Source organism: Macrotis lagotis, chromosome X (genome assembly GCF_037893015.1).
Source record: "Macrotis lagotis isolate mMagLag1 chromosome X, bilby.v1.9.chrom.fasta, whole genome shotgun sequence".
Classification (NCBI taxonomy): domain Eukaryota; kingdom Metazoa; phylum Chordata; class Mammalia; order Peramelemorphia; family Peramelidae; genus Macrotis; species Macrotis lagotis.
Window position 1 is genome coordinate 64,987,490 of NC_133666.1, and position 19,226 is coordinate 65,006,715.

At 39.6% G+C, this 19,226-nt stretch overlaps 1 long non-coding RNA gene across 1 annotated transcript in view; it reads left to right on the top strand.

The window, feature by feature from the left end:
* Nucleotides 1-18,928, top strand: part of LOC141502927 (uncharacterized) — a 59,851-nt gene extending 40,923 nt beyond the window's left edge. Inside the window, exon 3 of the long non-coding RNA XR_012472720.1 lies at nt 18,495-18,928. This is a non-coding gene — a long non-coding RNA (uncharacterized LOC141502927). The remainder of the gene's footprint in view (nt 1-18,494) is intronic.
* Nucleotides 18,929-19,226: the final 298 nt, after the last annotated feature.

Below are 19,226 nucleotides of genomic sequence, written 5' to 3' on the forward strand. Positions count from 1 at the left end.
ACTCCTGGGAAAAACAGCATATTAACTCCATATGAGTCATTTACATTATAGTAGGAATTCATTTATCTATTTTGTAATAGCTAAGAGCCAGTAGGTTCTATGGTGGGGTAGGTAGGGAGTGGGTTGAGTGGGGCACCTGAGAGTCCTACTGAGAGTCTGGAGGGACAGCTCATCCAGTGGGGTCAGCACTAAAAAAGAAGCATTGCCCAGTGGATCATTTTCCTCAGTCTGCCCAGAGAAGACCCTTCTAGATAGTCTGAAATTCCTCTCCTTTCTCTGGGACCACATGGCAGGTCCCAATTTACTCTTATGATGCAATTTGCCTCTGACACTGAAGTCAGAAGAAAAGTGCTCATGAGTCTCCTATCTGTCGTGAGAGTGGCCGTCTTCCCATCTCCTGTGGTAGGGCTGTTGTGCACATACTGTGTTCAAGCCATGGCTCAGTGGGCACATTGTGCCTCTGTCTGCCGCAGTGAGAAAAATCAATTGCAGTCTGGAAAAAGATGGAACCACTGTTGCAGAAGAGCTCTGCAGACTTCAGGTACTTAAGGGTACTGGGGTCATAATGAGCAGTCAGCAAGTGAAGATCCAAGACAAAGGCTAAACTCCTTTGCTACACAATCACGAGATAAATTAAACTCTCCAAAGAGGAAAGTAAATTCCCTAGACTCGTTAATGATTCTAGTCTCCAATTAGTAACCATCAATATGATTGTTGGTGCCTATAAGATAGAGACAGTGCTGGGATGGGGAAAGAGAGCTGGTCCTAGAGTCAACAAAATCTGTCACCCCTGTCACCACAAACAAGTCACTGAACATCTCTGCAATTCTCAAAGATCAGAAATTGCAGAAGAGGTGCTGACCTTCATTGGGCAGGGAATTTACTCTACAAGGTGCTATTGTGAATTCTGGGTATAGTTAGTGTCAAAGGAAACAAAAGGGGATTTGCTCCAGAGCTGTCATAACCTTGTGACAGTCTCCCCCCAACCACATTCATCCTGAGCAACAGAACATTATTGCATTAGTGCTCGGATATGTGGATGCCATGATGCCAAGATGAATACCACTGAACCACCGAAGAGTCGTAACAGCATATTTCAAGGCCTATCCATAATTCTTCTGGTCTGTGAAGTCTCAACATCCTACGAATCTGCCTGGGATCTTGGGTTGTGGCCAAGCTTTTCCTGGTGCCTTCTAAGTGTTCCAAGGTCCCTAGGAATCTCCATCACCTCTGAATTAGAGCAACCAGTTTCTACCAAGAAGACCCATAGAGGTACAACCTGAGGCCATATGTCCCTTGAATATTCTAATGTGTTCCTTAGATGTGCTATACCTTGGGCATTAATGTTCAGGGTAGTTGACCAAAACTGACTTTGATCTTGGAAGAGCAGGTGACAGGCCAGCAAACCCATCAAATGATCTGGCAATTGGAGTTCAAGAGGTTGCTAAGATTTTTTTGCTTCTGTGCATGAGTGTATGGTGAAGCTTTTAAAAACTTTTTGTGTTACTACTTTCTTTGGCTGTGTGAGGAAACCTATGGAACCTTGCTTAATAATGTTCTTTTTTTTAAATTTAAAGGAAATAGTGAATTTCAGCTAGAAAGTAAGTTAAGAAAAAGCTATAACTGCTTTTCCAATCCAAGTTCCCAGGCCCCCTCAAATTTAACCTTGGACCTCAGGTTAAGAACCTCTAATCTAGATGAATGTCCCACCAATTATCCTGAATTTATTGGGGTCAATTTTGCAGAATGATTCATCTTTAATAAAGAGCTGGAGTTATCATTTGCCTTCAGAAAGGGCTAATAACTCAAATGTGTCCCAGAACTGGTCTGAGCTGTGTATCAGAAGTTCAGAAAGATTCACAGGCTCCATGCATGAATAATATCATGATATTTTCACAGACACTTAGCCCATGAATATTTTAAAAGAACCCAGATTTGTTCATGGATGAATTCATCTTCCTTGGCTTTGCCATGAGCAACAAGAGCAGTACAGAGGCTTTTTGGCATATCAATCCGAGTGCCTTGCAGTCTGAATGCTCAGAGGTAGGAGATACAGTAGGATATAGCCAAAGGAGTCCCTTGCAAACTTGTAAAACAGTAGTAGATTCCAATGCTCCTATAAGCTATTCTGGCCTTAAACTGGACTAGCTCAAAGAGGTAGGCCAGAGAAGTCCACCTTCTTGTTTTAAATATGGAACAGAGGAAAAAACCCTAAGAGAACAGTGAATGATTTCATAGGAACTTAGTGTGAGCAAGATGAAAGTCCAAGAAAGCCAAAAGTTCATCAAGTGTTTCTGTTAAGAACATCCTTTATTACAGGACCAAAGCAGCTGAGGGGGAGGAAGAAGACAAGATGCTTATTGGAAGTTAAGTCCAAACACAAGAAGCCAGACCCCCAAAAGGATGATTAGGTCCTGAGGATGACTAGATGTGTGGGAGGAGGAGGAGAGCAACCTTTTTTTTATGTTTTTGCAAGGCAAATGGGGTTAAGTGGCTTGCCCAAGGCCACACAGCTAGGTAATTATTAAATGTCTGAGACCGGATTTGAACCCAGGTACTCCTGACTCCAAGGCCGGTGCTTTATCCATTACACCACCTAGCCACCACTAGAGAGCAACCTTTAAAAAGAAGAAACCTCAATCCAAGTTCAGGGCAAGAAGATGGAATTCAATGGCTTAATACCCCCTAGAAAATGATTATAAAGGTGGAAGCACTGCACTGGAAATATTTACAAATCAAGACTGCAACACAGCCATTATACTCCTTCATCTTTGGGATGGGAGAAAAGATGATTCATGAACTTAGGAATTTTCAGAGCCTTTGTTTAGGCACTGTTCCATGGAGACAAACAAATTCAAGCATAAATGGGAACAAAGATTGGAAAAAATACTTGCTAATGGTTTAAGTTATGTTACTAATTCAGAAGTACTCTTTTATCCAATAAAACATAGATGGAAAAAAGGACATGAAGCAGAAGTGCCTGCTGTGCTATTATTTAGGGAGGAAAGCAAAGTTTCCAAAACAAAAAAAGATAGTCAACTGCCATTATGGAAAGATGTTGTGATTTTTAATGATCAGGGAGATGTTTTGAATCCTGACTTGAATGTGAGCCAGGACACAGAGCAAATTGGCCTAAAGGTAGAGCATTATAGACAATAGAGCTAAAGAAGGGCTCTTTCTAGTAAAGTAATTATGCTGCCCACTAGGTGACCCATTGTTCTAGCATTTTTTTTTTATGATCCACAACAAATAACTCTATATGATAAAGATGATCACTGTTCCCTGGAAATGTCATAGCCCTGTTGTTTGGTAGATGGGGAAAGGGAAGGGGGGTGCTCTTGACAGAGCAGAAGACACTGGGTTAGGGATTGTAGGGGATATAACTATCCCAAACACAAGTTCCAAATCCTAGAAGTCCTCAGGTTTCACTTGTAGAAAGTTAGACCAACTGGCTTCCAAGGGCACTTTCAACTTTCTGCTGTTGTCTCTGATTTATATATGTTTTTTCTAAAGCTGGGTAGGGGATACAAGGCCTTGCAAACTTGACCTTTGTTGTCTCCCCAGTCATACACTCTAGCACAGTGGAAAGGTAACCAATCTAGAGGGCCTTATTTCTCTTTAGTTTCTAGCTACTCAACTAAGGGTATAGAAAACTTCTTTTAGTGCTGCATCATTGGTGTGGCTGTTAGCCAATGGGATCTTGAAACAATAACAAGATGAGCTTTAACCTTAGTCTTGGTACAATGACCCCTGAACTCAAGTCTAGAAAATATTAGCTCAAGCCGGAACCAAGGTGTTGGAGGCTATATTCTACAATCCAATTAATTAAGCCCATGGTTTCTTGGTAGTCTGGGTTCACAGCAGACAGGTTAATTTGAAGAAACACTTATTGAGAATGACAGAAACAGCACAGCTTTTCCCCTAATACAGAAGAACATTTCTCCAAATAAAGCGGCCTAGAATTTTGCTGGGAACCGACTTGGTCCCGACCAACACAATCATTCTCAATCACTCATAAAGGGTTTTGATTTCATTGAGTGCTTGTGTAAATGCTGTTACTGGATAAAATCGGTGTGGGCTAGCCAGTATTTTTAACCTTGCTTGCACTTCAGTCTGAGGGAAGGATGTGGTTATATCCTGGGGAAAGAAGGCACAGAACTAGTTTCTTGGAAAGAAATCCATATCATGTCCTGGTTGGATTGGAGTTAAAGTACAATTGGGAGCATTTAGGTCTAGTAGGCAGAAAAGTGAGAAACTTCCTTTTTTAATTAATAAAAGTTAATGACTCTAATGGTGATGAAAAAATCAATATATGTAGATCTTACTTTTCTTTCATCATTTTCCCTGGGAATAATCTTCTGTGGGAGGAAAATATTTTAAGGATACCCTTAAGTCCCATTTCTAGCAATGCTGCCTAACTAACAGCAGTGAGTTGAAGTTCTACAGCAGGTGGTATGGATGCTACTATGGAAACTGAGGCAGAATTTAACATCAAGAGTAGTCAACAGTGAGTGACAAATTTCTCCCCATAGGGGATTAAGCTCCTAACCAAAGGAGAAAACTTTACTAGCCATAAGTTTGTTAAGTAGAGACTCCAAGATGGTCTTCTTTCAATAATACCAAAGACAGAAATCAGGGGAGTTAGGTGGTACACTGGCCTTGGAGTCAGGAGGATGGGAGTTCAAATCTGACCTCAGACACTTGCCATATATTAGCTGTGCAACCTTGGGCAATCCAGGGTCATCTCCAGTCATCCTGAATCCTATCTGGCCACTGGACCCAAATGACTCAGGTGGAGAAAGTGAGACTGGGGACTGAGTACAGCACTTCCCTCACTCCAATCCAATTCATGTGCTTGTCATGGCATCATCTCCCTGACCTCCTGGTCTTCTTAGAGAATGAAGGACAAACCTCATCATCAGATAGAGATCAGCAGCAGTCACTCTGTTATCAATCATAAACATATATACATATATATATATATATATATATACATACATATATATATACATATATATGCATGCAATATTACTGGAGACAATTTGATCAGAAGTGACTCTAAAGAGAATACTATGACAGGTCCAATGTTCACTTACATTGTTAAATTAATGGCAACGTTTGTATATTAAAAAATAATTGAAAACCATTGCCCAAAAGGAAAATAGACCTAGCCATTATAAAATAATAAGAATTTGTTGATAAGTAAATTGTCTTCCCCCATGAAAGGGAAACCTATAATCTTTGTTCCTGAACAAAATTATAGGTGTGATTAAAAACCTTAGAGAATAGTAGAATTATTTAAATTAGATTCCATAACTCTATATTTCATAATTATGAGAAGCTGCTTATTCAAAATTATGTATAACGGCATGATTGTGTAATTTCTTTGCTAATAAGGAATTACTTGCTAATAATTTTTCATTGGTTCCTGGGTGCTTATCATAGTAAGCAATCTCAGTGGTGTTATTTTATTAATACTAATTAAAAGGGGAACAAACTTGTATTGTTTTTGTTTAAATTGTACAGGAGACTTTAGAAATAGCAGTTGTATTTTTTTCTGTTTTCTTTGACCCAACTCTATCAAGACCCTTTGCAAATTTTCAACAATTTGCACACTAGAGAACAGTAGAAATCTGTGGGCTCCTAAAGGGTGGGTGATGTCAGAAAATAGCCTATGTGTTACTGTTTTTGTCTGCCTTTGATATCACTCATAAGACATGCCAAATGCTCGTTTCTTATATATTGACTTAGAATAAATACAAGATGATTACTTCCCATGGTTTGGCTAAAGGCAGACTCTGAGTCCAGGGAACATCTCTCCATCTCCACAAGAAATAATGAGCACCACTCAATGTGCTCGGTGGTCCACCATGGGAATCCTTATCCTGATAGCAAACATAGCTAACCTTACAGTCCAAGGCTGTTGACAGAGGTTATGTCACCTGCCCAGTGTGGATCCCATTGTGATTAGAAATAGTTTGAGGAGTGGTTCTTGGGCAGCCTACCCACACCTTCACAAAGCATATGGTGGAATATTCCAGAACTTGTGTGCCTGGCATGCAGTAAGCACTTAATAAATGTTTGTTGAAATGTTTGTTGATCAACAGAGAGGATTGAGCAAAGGTTCATGCCAGAGTGTTGTCAGTAGTCATGACTGAAGCTGATTCTAATCATAGTCACTATGGAATATACAGTGTGGTACAGTAGAAAGCATAATCAATTTAGACTCAGGACCTGAATTCTAATTCCAGTTTGAGTGACCTTGCTCAAATCATTTCAGTCATTTTTTTTGCAAGGCAATGGGGTTAAGTGACTTGCCCAAGGCTACACAGCTAGTGCATTATTAAGTGTCTGAGGCCAGATTTGAACCCAGGTACTCTTGACTCCAGGGCCGGTGCTCTATCCACTGCGCCACCTAGCTGCCTCTCATTTCAGTCATCTTGAAAGTAAGAGGATTGGTTTAGAGAACCTCTCCAATTTACACCTTTTTTTGTCATATATTACTGATTTCTTGTTACTTTTTTGGGGTGTGGGGGGAGGGTTTGCAAGACCATGCAGTTAGGTGACTTGCCCAAGTGACACAGCTAAGTAAGTATTAAGTGTCTGAGTTTGGATTTGAACTCAAGTCCTGATTGCCCCTATAGTAATACTTTTAATGAACTTAAGAAAGATAATAATTCCAGTTTGAAAGATGTGTGCATAATTTTTGAATATGGTATAACTACATGATGTAACAGCCCTCCACTGGGGGAAATCAGAATCTATCTATGTCTTCCTGTCCTGTGAAATTCCTGTCTATGTCTTTCATAGAGGAATTCCCTGGATCATTATAAGTCTTCATGAATACTAGACTTAGATTCAGTCAAGCTATTGACTTTTCCTTGTTCTTGCTACATTACTCATCACTTCCTTTCTTGGTCATATATGTATTTCCCATCTTCCATTCCCATCCATATATACAGCTCAATGATGTTAATATTAATAGCTTACGATCATGAACCGCTGTTCATCAGTATCACATGGGAGTAACATGGCTGCTTAGCAGAGGGTAATAAAGGGGCAAGTAGGACACCATTTGATGTCACAATCCTGTTAATCATTTAAATCGTTTCATGCAATGGCACCTCTCATTCTCGGACATGTTAAAATAATTATATTATAGTACCAATCCTGAGACCTTTCAGATTTCTGGCATCACCACCATATGAAATCAAATTCTAGGTAATATTCCCTGAATAAAAAAATCAAATTTTAGTATTGCCTCTTAAAACGGCAGCAATGACATCAATAGCAATAAAGCCAAATGGGAAGAACATGTTTAAACAACTGACAGGTAGACAATAACAATCTCAATGCACAAATTTGGAATTGTAAAATTTACCAGAGCAGTTTTGAAAAGTGCCCCCCCACAAAACAATCAAACAAAAATCAAACTAACCCAACAGCATAATGTTAACAAACAGCAGGGTCAGTCCTTCTAAATTAATTGTAGAAAGGGTAATCCTTCCTAACTGAAAAGGATAAAGAAGCCTACTTAGACTACAGAATAATCCACAGAAATTTTGAAACAAGTAGGTATAGTTTGACTGAGCAACAGTCAAGACTAGTCAAGCTCCCTTGTCCTCCTCACATTCTAACTAGAATGTAGTTATGGACATACACCAGGATATTTGGTTGCTGAGGGAGTCAGGAATAGAGGGAATGAACTGTTATAATGTTGTACATCATCCCAGGAATAAACACCTTTTCTTTTTCCTCATAATTAAGAACACCCTGAATTTCTAGTATTTGGGGGTGTGTGGAGAATACCACCCATTAAATTTGTTGCCTGTAACCCAAGGTGATTTATCACTGGATAGCGTCCTTAAGACAGCAAAAATTTAAAAAGTGGAATTTTAAGACCCTCTATGAGCAACATTTATGTGGATTTAGCCAGCAATGTATAGACAAAGGAGTAGAAAACAAAGGGCTGTATCATATGAATTTGTGCTAATGGATAGGTATATGATAGCAATTTCAGACCAGATAATCATCCCCAGAAATTACAGGAGGATTATTCCGAAGGACTTTGAACTTTCTCACCAATGTACATTATTCAAAGCTATGGAAAATACTGGGTAACCCATTACTCACTGTCGTCTGGAAAATTGAGCACCATCAAAATATCTAACAGGGCATGATCTGGTGGCTAAAGTTATACATCAAAAGGTCACTATTTTCCAACAGAATGACAAGATTATCAATCCCCATTCTATAAATAAGGACCTTAAACTATATTCTGGAAAATTCACCAAATGAATTATACTGGAATTGAAACTAAGCTATAGTTCCGAACCACCTGAACATTACATTGATCCATAAGAACTTCAGATCATTTTAAGTTTTTTTTTTCTTTTTTTGTAAGGCAAACAGGGTTAAGTGGCTTGCCCAAGGCCTAAGTGTCTGAGACCGGATTTGAACCCAGGTACTCCTGACTCCAGGGCCGGTGCTTTATCTACTACGCCACCTAGCCGCCCCCTCTTCAGATCATTTTAATTAGATGTTGCTGTACATAATCTCTGAGCTCCTTAGACAGAAAAGTTTTCAAACTGTAGAGACCGACTGGAGAGATTAAAAATCCTATGGGATGAGGATGAGGTTCAGCGTCAGCTCCATTGTGCTGTCTGCTCCTCTAGGTCAATGATTTTAATTGTTCAGTCTACCCCAAGGAGCGGTCGTATCCTTTCATAACTCAACTTCAACAATCACTGCATCCCTCAAAAGGTGGAAGAAGCAGTAATAATAATAATAACAACAATAATAATAGTAATAATAGCTAAAATTTATCTCACTTTGAGGATTGCAGGATATTATAGATGTATTTCTCATTCGCTCCTCAAAACCACCCTGCAAAATAGGTATTATTAATATTATTATTAATATTATTAATATTATTATTATCATTATTCCTAATGAGCAAAATGAGACTGCAAGAGCTTAGCTTTGCCTGGAGTCCCATGAATAGTAAGCATCTGAGGTAAGACTAGGATCCTGCTTTTCCTCATTCTAAGTCTAGTGGTCTCTCCACTATGCCAGCTAGCTGTCAGGGGGGCTTGTTATTCTGTTCTTATTCTCACCAACAGTGAACAAGCTGCTGCAGTAAAAATGATGGGGGCCTTAGGGGCAAAATGACCATTCTAACTTAAAATCTGTGAGAAAGGAGAAGAAAATTTGGTACAGTCTCTTGTGCAACCTAGGTTCTGAGGAACAGATTTCAAATGGTTCACAGGAAAGCCAGGTATGCTATGTCCTAAAATTCTATAAGAAAAAGTTATCCCTAGAGGGATGGGAGGCTCGAAAGAATGAAATTCTGAAGACACAAAGATACTGAAGAAGTCGAGGAAATGGGGACCCAAAGCGAATTTTGTGGTTGGCAAGGAATTCATTGACTGGCTTAGGTTTAAATACATATATGAAGAAGATGGAGCTAGGGCAGGTAAAGAGAATGAATACAAAGTGTGGCAGGCCTATAATTCCACTGTGCCAGAGGGGCTAAGAACAACAAAATAGGGAGAGTGGGGGAGGTTTTATCAGGCGATTGGGGAAAAAGAGATTCAGAAAGAATAGGGCTGATATTTGGGGGTTAAGAATTATGAAAGAAGATGAAGAGGAGAACTATTCAATACTATTTTGTATGCCAAGGAAAATGATCACTGGACTATAAATATAGGATATAAAATAATGGCTAATGGGGAGCTGAAGCAGAAGATAAATAAAGAAATAGTAAGAGATCACTAGCAAAGCTCAATGAATAAATGAATTAAAAAATTTACAATGTGCTTATGATATGCCAAGCATTATTCTAAGTGCTCAGGATCTAAGTACAAAAAGGAAAAGAGTACATTATATCAATAAGACCCACGCAAATATTCATTTCTATAAATGTATATCCACATATAAATGCATACATTTATATGGCATGCACACACATGGATATATAAATGCATCTGCAGATACATGTACATACACAGAGATGGACATGCAAATGCAGATGTATCTATGAGACTGGTAGCTAGGGAAGGGTAACTGAATCCAGAAATTACTGGATAGTGGAGCCATAGGACTCCACATAGGACTTTGATTAATATACACATTGTAGAGATGGGAATGTTGATTTGATAGAGTTAAACGTGGAAAGGGTATGTGTACGTGTGGGAGGGGAGGGGTATGGCATGGCAAAAAATGGCTACAGTGCACTATGTGGGGTTTGTGTATCTAGATGTTCACATCCAGTTCGTGCTGTCTGTTGCTCTAGGTCAATGACTTTAATTGTCAATCTACCCCAAGGAGTAGTCATATCCTTTCATAACTCAACTTCAACAATCACTGCATCCCTCAAAAGGTGGAAGAAGCAGTAATAATAATAATAATAATAATAATAATAATTGTTATTATTATTATAGTAATGATATCCAGAAGTAAATAGTTGACATTTATTCCTAGAATATTTCATTTTATATTTAGCTCAAGTTCCTAAACTATTGATCTCTTTTTAGATTTTTCTCACAGTTTGAGGTGGAAGCGCCAAGCAGTCCTAGCCCAGGTCACATAAGAACTCCCCATTCAGCAGTGAATGAAGGCAGGATGGAGCAGAGCAGTATGTCAGAGAGGGGGTCAAAGAGCCTCCTTAGATGTGGAGCATGAACTTTCAGCCTTTGGGGCTAGCAAGAAGGCTGGGAATTAGAGGCAGAGGTCTATGAGTCCAGATGAACATCAGCCTACAGTACTGAACTAGCTGATTTGATTTTTCTAAGTCTCCATTAGAGATTATGGAGAGTCCATGAAAAAGGGCACTCTACTTGATTTTCAAAAAAATGGAAAAAGAATAGATTTTTTGGAACCAGTCTGATGAACCTGGGTTTGTTTCCTGGGAAAATTAAAGAATACCTTTATTAACAGGATGGGGAGTGAACATCTCAAATAGAAAGTGGTGATCACTGCAAAGGACACTTCCTTTTATATAAATCCCCATAAAGCATGGTATCTGGGCCCTTCCCTTTCCCAGGCACCCATCCCTGGACACTCTTTAACATATTTCCTCAACTGTCATACCCACACAAGGCTCCTCATGTTGGTTTACAATAGCAGTAGCAACATCTCCTTATTCTTGGAAGCTCTGTCTTTTTTTTTTTTCTTTTTTGCAAGGCAATGTGTTAAATGACTTGCCCAAGCTCACACAGCTAGGTAATTATTAAGTGTCTGAGGCTGGATTTGAACTCAGGTCCTGACTCCAGGGCCAGTGCTCTACCCATTGTGCCACCTAGCTTCCCCTCTGTCTTTCTTAATGATGCCCAAGAGGTCATTCTTTTTTAATTTTGCAGTCATATCACATTGCTGAGTCATAGTGAGTGTGCAAGCCACAATAATACCCAAATCTTTTTAAAAGATGAACTGCTAAGAGTGTTTCCACCATCTTGGACTTAGGAAGCTGATTTTTTTGAACCCTAGGGTGAGATTTGATACTGAACTTTACTAAATTGTCTTTGACTGTCAAGATGCTGCTAGATGCCAACTGTCATTCAACATGCTCCTTCTGTCTTCAAGTTGGTAAGCATGTCCTCTATGGCAGTCATTGATAAAGATCTTAGAATGGGCCCCAGCATAAATCGCTGGGCATGGGATTGCTCCAAATATATCTGAACGGCTCAAGAACAGTTTGGAATGATGTCTATAGTGGAGGGCCCCAGGGATATATTTTAAATGACATAGTTGAAGGCCCAGATGGTATTTCTCATCAAATTTTGAAATGAGAAGAAGCTGTCAAGGGTGGCAAGCATATTGGACTAATGAGAAGAATCTAAAAAGAGCTCAATAGGGTAGGAACTTGAGGCAAATATAAAATGAAATTTTCTAGGAATAAATGTCAACTATTTACTTATGGATTAAAAAGCAATCAACCTTCATTGTCCAAGATGACAAAGGTAAAGCCAGATAGCAGGTGTCAAAAATATCTAGGGACTGGAAAGAGACTAAAATGACTAAATTGTCTGACAGGGCCATCCCAAAAGGTTGAAAATCTCCTAAACTATATGAAAAGATGCAAGGTCCCCAGAAGGTGGGGGGAAATGGTTGTTCTGTCCTCTGCTTGGACAGAGAAAACATTTTGGATATTATGTTAAGCACTGAATATAACATTGCAGGAAAGACAATGATAAGCAAGAGAGCATCCAGGGGAGAAAACCAGAATGGTGAATGGGCTCTAGATAATGTCACACGAGGAGCCATTTCAGGGACTGGTTATGCTTACTTTATCCTGTGTGCAAGTAAGTCGTGTGTAAGTCTGAGAAGGGTTATCAGAGAGAATAGACATTGGCCTGGTCATGTTTAGGCCCAGAGGGCAGACCTAGGTGTACAAGCTATAAGTGAGTATCATCAGGAATGTCCAAATGATCTGTGACAGATGATGATTGAATGAAAAAAACATTTATTAACTACTCTATTTAAAGCTCTGGGCTGAACAACATGGCTAAATATACATCTGGGGCAATTTGAATTATTCCCAAGGTTCTTGGGTTCAGGATTCTGAGCTCTCATCATTGGGATCTGAAGGGGAGATGGTGATCAAGGTGGTGATAGTAGTGGTTTCACTTCCCTTCACCACATGGTGCCTCTCATCTCTCCCTCAGAATCCCTAGGTACTTCAGCTAGGCTGCCTTGCCTGCCCTGGAGGGGTGACATGGGTTGCTTCTTAAACAAAGCTGACTAACTTTCAATTAGGGAGCCATACTACTATGGCTATTTCTGCCATTATTGGTTGGATGGGAGGGTCACTGAGTTTCCTTTATGACTTGAGTTCACTACAGTTATAAGTTCACTTCAGTTTGCGATGCAACAATCCATTCTGATCTTAATATTCTGCTGCCCTTGGCACAGATACCAGTCTAAATCCACACATCGCAGTAGCAACTCTGATAAGTTATTAAGGCAATGTAAGTGGACAGTTGTCCATATTGGCTACAAACCTACTCTTGGTGTTGGGGGGAGGCCATTTTTCTCCTATTTTCATTTGTTTTAGGCTAGTGGAGTGGATAAGGTTCTTCATTTACAATCAGCCACACCCTGCCACTTCTGAGCTTTGGACCCAAGGGCAAAATCTCCAGACTGGGGCTCTGGGGGAAGGAATGGGGGAAGGGTCTGTGGCACTTTAACCTGCAGGAGAGAGGATTTAGGGGAAATAACTCCAACTATCAGATGGGCTGTCTGTCCTATGGTAGAGGAATCAACTTTGTTCTCTTTGGCTCCAGAGGGCAGAACTAGGAGGAGTGGATGGAAGTTGGACTCCTGGAGTCTTAGCTCAGCAGCTGTTTTCTCGTCTGTGAAAATCTAGATCCTGAGTTACCATATATGTTGGCTGTGAGGACAACCCTTTGTAAAACCGAGAGCACTAGAGTAATGTTGGGTGTCACTATTAATATTAATCTTACATAGAGATTGTATCGGTTGCTATGATGTTTTCACTTGACTGTCAAGATAGCTGAAAATGTCAAAGGGGCCATTTTTCAATCTGGTATATTTTGACCAATGAACATGGCCTAGAAAAAAGGTTTTGAACACACTCATCAGTCAAATTGGTACAATGGATGGCATCATTCTGTCTCAAGGCAGCTAACAGCAGAGTACACAATGTATAGAACACTGTTGTGTTGATTTTTGAACACACTCATCCACAAATGCTCTAGCTTACATTTAAAGAGAGGGTCTAGAAAGGAAAGGGAAATTAACAACACAAAAGATTTTCCTTTTCTGCTCTAGATGAAACACTTTTTTCTTCTTCAGGGCCATTCTGCATGAAAAGGTTACAGAAAGATGAATTGTCACACTTTCTTCTATTGGTTTATTCCACTAACAGATTTCACATGTCTTCCTTGTAGAGAGGCAGCAGGTTCTCTATGAGACACATGCCAGGTTTCCTGTTGATGTTGTTTTTTTCCCTGATGGACATGTCTACACTGCAAGAGGCATAAGATCCTGGGTATTTGAAAATTAAAGAACAGCAGCACAGGGCCAGATGCTTTAGCTATAAAAGTTGCCGAAGTATCATAAACACCAGGTGTGCCATAGAAATGCCCAGGTTTTTTATCCTGACACACTGTTATCATATGGTTCCAACATCTGTTCTTTGCTGTCCATGCTTCCCACAGACAGTATTTATTAAAATCAAATCTGCACTAGCTCTCACTTATGTGCCGTGAGCAGGAAGGGCCACAGTGGCCTTATTATGGAGTGTAAGTGAGCTGATAAAAATTGATTTCATCAGTAAACTTAGAATTGTCCTTACAGGCCAATATGCTATCATCTGGTCTGAGGTTACCTTCCACTTGGTAATTAATTACTTTTCTGCAGCTTGTGGTTTATATTCAAGTAGTGGCGCGATGCAGCACTTCATAATTTCCAAATAATTTGGGGGTGAGGGATGAAGCCAGTCTGGTTTAATTAATGAGAAGTCTGAATCACAGAATAACTTTAAACACATGTAGGCTCAGTACTTTCAAATATAATAATGGAGCTACCTTCAAGTCGCTGTTACCCAGACAGTGTTGTACTATATGAACTGCATGTGCCCTACAATGTGACTTTGTGGAGGATATTTCCCTTCTCAGGGCCTCAGTTTACCTATTGTAAAACAAAGGAAGTAGATAAGAATAATTCTAAAATCCCTTCTGGCCCTAAAGATTCTAGGATTCTAAACTTCTTTCCTGTATGGGTATCAGGAGTACCTATAACAATGAGGTCATGGAGAACTTGGCATTCCAAACCAGACAATTTGGAAACTGTCAGGTTAGAGAACGATGTAAGTCACTGTTTGAGAAGTGGAAAGAGAAAGTGGGAAACAGAGGAGAGCAGTACACGTGCCTGTGATTTCATGTCTCAAGGCAAGGAAGTGTCCAACACAGACTGGCAACTGCTATTCAATGTGGGGCCTCAAAGGGTTAGCCAGAGCTCAGAGAGATTACATCACTTACCAAGAGCATAGATGACACTTGTCTCAGGTGGCATTTGAAACCACATCATGGTGACTCAGGTTTGTTCTCTACTATGCTGTACTGCCTTTGGAGCTGCTGTTAGGCCAATATGTGAAATATGTCACAAAATCCTTAACATTTATACAATAATATTTCAAGTATATAATAATATCCACTAACCACAGAAGTCCTTTTAATGGGCAAGAATGGGGAGTAGAAGTTGAAAACGCATGAAACAATCCTTTATTTCTTTTGATCACTTGGTTTTATAAAACTGACTTTTACTAAGATGTAAGACTACAGATTCATGGAGAAAGAAATAATTTCAAAACTTTTTCTAAAAGGATGATATATAATGTCTAGAAAATTAAAAAAAATTGAATGAGTGAATTTCATATTAATGAGTATTTGCACCGTGCTTTTTTTTTCAATCACTAAGGGAAGAGCGCCAGGGCTCATCAACTGAAAACTTTCTAGTCTTTTGTGGTCTTCCTTCATTAGCTATTTTCAGAGAGATGGACAATTCAGCAATAATCCATGAGTCCAAATAATCCATATTGTATTATTTGGAAATTATATACATCCAGTGGTGGGATTCAAATAATATAACAACTCAATGTAAAATTAGCTCAATATAAACTCAATATACAATTAGGCATCTGTTCTGCCAAACTGGTGTGAACCGGCTGAATCCCACCACTGCATAGTCCCGTGTCTAAGCTATGTGGCCTTACTGGCTCTTAGAAATGTTAGAAAGTTCTCTTTCATATCACAAGTGCGATGCACATGATCCAGAGCTTCATCATACAATTTTGGAAAATCACTGGAATTAGTAATATAATTTAGATATTTGGCTGAATCCCAAGTCTTTTCCAGTAACATAGATCAAACCTTATCACTTGTCTCTCTCTTTTCCATGTCTTCCCCAAATCCTGTAGTGATACTGCTTTGCTTTTGGTCTCTTTCCAGGAAAAAAAGGTAACATATAAAGGAAATTGTCATTTCCACAGCAACTCCCAAACAGAAATAAGTCAGAGAATTCAAGGGCAAAAGGGAATATTTGTGTGATGTGAAAAGAAAGGCCTGTACATATACCTGGAGGGTTGAAATCAGGTGAAATGCAATCACTCTAGTCCCTGGATCTGCAAATCCATTTAGAACAATCCTATGGTAGAGCTTGGCTTTCCACACTTAAGAGAAGGAACAAGAAACTAATGAAGGCTAATACTGTTATCAAGAAACATACAACATTTGGGTGGAACAATTTCAAGTTGAGCTCCATCTTTTTTGTCTTTGCTATTGCTATCTTAAGTGTCACAATAAGGAAATACATTCTTTTGTGTGGTAGAAATTTCCTTGTGTGATACCTAGCATGTAATGCCAAACTGTTTGCGTTCTGTTCAAAGAATCTTTCTGCATATAGATGGATCTGTGCACCCATATGTTTCAAAGTTCAGTTTCAAGAAACAGCTGAATTAGTCAGTGAGACTGAAAAGGGAAGTGGCCAACATTTAGTTGCATGTTGAAGGAAGGAAGAAGGAACCAGAATGAGAGAGGGTAAAGGGTAGGGGGGGAGCTGCTCTATATGCTATTCCAAGAAGAAACTGGCTGTTACCATTACCCATTATTTGTCTTTGTTTTCCTGCTTATTCTGTGTCTTACCAATATTGCAGTTATTTCCTGATTGGAGATCCATCCAGCAGGTGGCCTCTAGAGGATTTAGCTACTGTCTTTCTTTGGTGGACACAGCCACGAGGTGAACATTCTTCTAACTCTTTATGTACCAAAACAACTGTTGGCATACCTGTCTTGGCAGGGTCTCCCTAACTAGGAAAATGAATTCAAAACCAAACATAAAACAGGATCCAGGGAATCAAACCAGGATGGGGCTTTAGGGTGGGGGGGATGGGGAGAGAGGGTGACACAGAAGGGATAAAGATTCTGAATGCATAATATTAGACAAAATAGGGAGTTACTTCAAGCATGAAATCAAACTTTCTCTACGGAGTAAGTCTCTCTTCATTGATCAGTTTTGGGATTGTTTTATTATATGGTATTCTAGGAGAGGTGAAGCAATATGCAGCTCCCCAAGAGTCAAAAGAACTGAACTTGGGGACTGGACTTGCTGCTGTACTGAGGAGGACTGTTGGTCCTACATGGTTTCTGGTAAAATCTACATTTGCAAATTGTACTTGTATCAAGCATGGCCTTTGGGTTTGTAGCTGTCAAAGTGGACTGCATTTTTCTGTTTGCCCCAGTGCGCTCAGAGTTACTAACATGCTTGCCATTTTAGACAGGGGTCAAGCATGTCCCTAATCCTCTTCAAATTGGCTAAGTAACTCAGTGGCAGAATCAGGACCACAGAGCCTAAGCTAAACAGATTTAGAAGGAATTAGATAAATTTCTCCCTAGGGCACCAGGGAGCTTCCTCTAAATAGCCACTCTCAGCGCACTTCTATTTGGGGTGGAGGGCTAAGTTTTTGCTGCAATTCTGAACCTACACCTCCTGGCACATGGACCAGGCTATCTCCACTGTTAAAACCAAATAGGTATGAACTAGAAGTAGCAAAAGAAAGGGTTGGATACACTAAAAGAGCGTGAAATGGGTCAGATTCCTTAGAAAGGGGAGATGACATCATTGAAACTATAAGCTAAGCATTCATTCATGCATTCATTCATTCACTCAATAAGCAGCTATCAAGCTACTAATTTGTTCCAGGTACTATGGTCCAAGAGATCAAAAAGTGCCTGAGAAAGACTTCCAGTACTTAATGACTTTTGACACTTTTATGGGTTTTTGTTTTACTTTTCAGCACACACTTTGGGCCTTGAAAATCCTGAAGAACAGAGTGTCATTATATAAACATAGCCCACATTGTTCCTCTTTCCCTTGGGGCACTTTGATACCACTAACAAAACATCTCCTCTCTGAATGAGCTCCCATCATCCTCTTTTTTTTCTAAGCTATTTGGATTGGGGCAAGTGGAGGATCCCAGAAAGGGCAGCCTTGCTGTTTAGGTTAAATGGGATAATAAAGTCAAACATTTTTCTTTTGCTTCTATTTTCCCTTCTAAGGAAAATGATTTTTGTTCTGGGAAGAACAGAATAAACATGGTTCCTAGGAACCTGAGAACCAAGCAAGTGAGGAGATGGAAAGGAAGAACCTCTTGTTGCACCCAAGGAGTTCAGATGACCCCAGGGAAGACCAAAAAATCAATATATGATTGGCTGCTAAGGAACAGTGCTCTTTGAAAAGATTATAAAGAATAGGAGAGGTACTACAAGACTAGAAAATGGCAAATGTTATCTCTCTTTCCAAAAATGAGATGGCAGTATAGGTTGGCTGAGTAAGATTTTCCATTTTGGCAAAATCCTTAAACATTTTATTACAGTGGTGGCTGGCGGACTCTTAGGGAATCAGAAATCACGGAGTTAACTTGACTTCATCCAAACCAGATTGTGATTTACTAACCTTATTCCCTCTTTTGACAGCAAAACCAGCTTGAGATACTTGCCAAAGAGGAGAAGAGCAGCAGACAAGAGAAGAAAGGTTCTTCTTCAACATGGCTTTCCAAAGAATTCCTGGAAGGATAAGTCATAACCGGGGTAAATCCAGGAAGGAAAATTGGAAGGATAAGAAGGAACGGAGACAGGCAATGATCCAGAGCCGGCATCAGATCACCACTGTGGTGCTGCCCACAGTGTTTCTCCTGATACTCTTTATTGTGATTCTGATTTACATTTTGACACGCCCTTCTGTCAACAAGTGTCCCTGAGAGAAAAAAAAGATGCGAGGGAAGCAAAAAAAAATACCCCCAAACCCCCAACATTTGGTTTCTAAACTTCTGTAAAAATTGAGTAACTACTCAATGATTAGAATTTGCTTACCCCTCTTGACATGCAATAAAACATCAATTGAGCAACAAGTGTGTATTGTGTCTTACTATTTGCTTGGACAGTTCAGATAGAAAAGAATTTTTTATCCTGATATGGATGTACTGTTCCCATTGAAAGGAGAAAGGTGCCTTACCATGAAATTTTTATGAACACTCCTGTGAATCTCAGTTTCAAAAGTTAGAAGGGACGACACTGGTCCTTACTGTACAAACCAAATCTGAAAAGAGTCTTCTAAAGCAGAGCCAATGAGTCATTTTGCCTTTGTTTGAAGACCTCCTTCCAATGAAGGGCAACCCAATAACTCTTACTCTACTTTGGGACAGATCT